At 36.9% G+C, this 2,875-nt stretch overlaps 1 pseudogene; it reads left to right on the forward strand.

The window, feature by feature from the left end:
- Positions 1-2,400: 2,400 nt before the first annotated feature.
- Positions 2,401-2,652, forward strand: LOC102473310 (40S ribosomal protein S21 pseudogene; annotated as a pseudogene).
- The last annotated feature ends 223 nt before the right edge of the window (positions 2,653-2,875 follow it).

A 2,875-nucleotide genomic window follows, 5' to 3' on the forward strand; every position in this document is an offset into this window, starting at 1 on the left:
AAAAAAAAAAAAGAGTCTCTGTAGATGTAATTAATTAAGATGACGTCATAGGTTTAGAGAGGGCCCTAAATCCAATATGAGTGGTGTTCTTCTACAAAGAAGAGAGGAGACTCATGGAGACATGGGCAGAATATCACATGATGGTGAAGGCAGATATTAGAGTGAAAAAACTACAAGCCATAGATTATCAAAGATTGCTGGCCACCACCAGAAGCTACGAAAAGGCAAGGAAAGCTCCTCCACTACAGCCTTTGTGGAGAGTGTGGTCCTGTGATAGCTTGATTTCAGATTTCTGGCCTCCAAAACTGTGAGGGAATATTTGTCTGTTGTTTTAAGACACCTAATGGAGGTAATTTACTATGGCAGCCTTAGTAAACTAATATAGATCCTTACCTCACAACATGGTTAAAATTAATGTGAGATAGATTGCAGGCATAAACTTAAAAGCTAAAAACATAAGTCATCTAGGATAATTCATAATAGAATATCCTTATGATGATGGGTTTGGAAAAGATTTCTCATAGAGGACATGAACAATATTAACTATAAAATTTAAAAAATAATCAGACCTTATCAAAATTAAAAGCAAACATCTGTATTCATTAAAAGGTACTATAGTGATTAATTTTATGTGTTAACTTGGCTGGCACATGGGATGCCCAGATATTTGGTTAAATATAATTCTAGATGTGTTTGTGAGAGTATTTCTGGATGAGATTAGCATCTGCATTGGTAGACTGAGGAAAGCAGATTGCCCTCTCCAGTGTGGGTGGACTTCATCTAATCCTTTCAATGTCTGAGCAATAGAGAATTTGTTTCTTTGATTGTCTTCTGGCAGGAATATCTGTCTTCTGCTTTCAGATAGGGATTAGAATTTAAACCACTGGCTTTCTTGAATCCTATACCTTCAGACTTGGACTAAAACTGATTCCATTGGCTCTATTGGTCTTTAGGCTTTCAGATTCACTTCTCCTGGTTCTAAGGACTTTGTCCTGCAGATTTCAGCCCATAATTGTGTGAGCCAATTCCTTATGCAATATGTGTATGTGTGTGTGTACACACGCACACACAGCATATATATGTACATATGTATTACAGGTTCCACAGGTTCAGCTTCTCTGAATAAACTTGACTATCTTTAAAAAAATGTAAAGACAAGTCACAGAATATGAAAAAAATAATTGGAAAGCACATACCAGACAATAACGTTTAGGTGATGTGTATAAAGCATGCTTACAACTCAATGAAAAATAGACAAAAACCTTTACACATTTCACAAAGAATATACATTAAAAAATATTGAGAGTCAATAAGCAGTGGCTGGGAGGTGGCATGGTGGTTAAAGGCACCAGTCTTCCAAATGACCAACCATGGTTGGAGTCTCGGACCTGACGGCTTACTTTTCCACTTTCCCTCCCTCTCTCTCTCTCTCAATCTGTACCTCTCTAGTCAAATACAAATAAATAAATAAAGTTAAATAAAATAATTTAAAAAGTAGCCAATAAGCACATGGAAAAGTGTTCAACCTAATTAATTACCAGAGAAATGTAAATTAAATGATAATGAGGTACTTCTATACAACCACTAAAATAGCTAAAAACTAAATGTTTCACAAATCCAAAATGCTGGTGAGGATATTAATAAATGGAAATTTTATTCATTGTTGTTAGAAGTATAAAATACTGTAACCACTTTATCAAACTGCTGATTTGGGGTGGGGGGGCAGGCATTAGATGGTGTAGCAATTACATCACTGGACTCATGGTTTGAGTCCTGGATCTGGTGGCTTGAAACTCACACCAGGCACATGCATGTACATGCCCAAGATCCTGGGAGGAAGGGGGAGGATAAAGGATTGTGGCATGGCCGACCCCAAGCGGGGAGTGATTTCTCACTTTCCCTCTCTCTGTCTGTGTCTCTCTTTCCAGCAAGTGCAAGTGCCCTAAGGCAAAAATCTCTAAAAAAAAGAAAAGAAAAGAAAATATAAAAAACTGTCGTTTTTGTTTGTTTATTTAGAAAATAACCATTCACCTACCACATAATCCAGCCACTTCACTTTTAGGTTTTACCCTAGAGAATTGAAAGCATATATCCACAAAAGTTTTGAGGAAGAATGTTCATTACAGTGTCATTCATAATAGCTCCCAAACGGAAACTATACACATGCCATTCAATAGGAAAGAAGATAAACAAATTGTGGTGTATTTATGCATTATAATAATTCTTAGCATTAAAATAAATAATATACATCAATATAAATGAAAATGTAACAATATAGATGATTTAAATGAGTATCAAATATCATGTTGAGATAAATAAACAAGACAGCAAAGAGTATGTAGTGCATGATTTAAATGAAGTTTAAGAGTAGAAAATAACTTGTCTCTGCTCACACTCCAGATGCAGAATGACACCAGCGAGTTCGTGGACCTGTACAAGCCGTGGAAGTGCTCCTTTAGCAGCTGCGTCATCTGCGCCAAGGACCATGTATCCATCCAGATGAACGTGGCTGAGGTGGACAAGGTCGCCGGCAGGTTTAACGACCAGTTCAAGACCTACACCATCTGTGGGGCCATTCGCAGGATGGGGGAATCAGATAACTCCATTTTCCAGCTGGCCAAGGCTGACGGCATTGTCTCAAAGAACTTCTGATCAGAGAGAACCATGGATGGGGTGGTCTGGAGGCTTGTCATAAACAGTGAACCCTCCTCCCCCCCAAAAAAAGAATAAAAAATATCTTTGGCAATAGAAATCAGAATCATGCTTTTTTTAAGGAGCAGTTCTGAGTTTAATGAGAATTGACTAAAAGAGAAATTTTGTAATATTATTTTCAATAGATTAAAACTTAGAATAACTTATGTTATTTGTTCATTAA

The sequence above is a fragment of the Tupaia chinensis genome, unplaced genomic scaffold (assembly GCF_000334495.1).
Source record: "Tupaia chinensis unplaced genomic scaffold, TupChi_1.0 Scaffold149552_1, whole genome shotgun sequence".
Taxonomy (NCBI): Eukaryota; Metazoa; Chordata; class Mammalia; order Scandentia; family Tupaiidae; genus Tupaia; species Tupaia belangeri.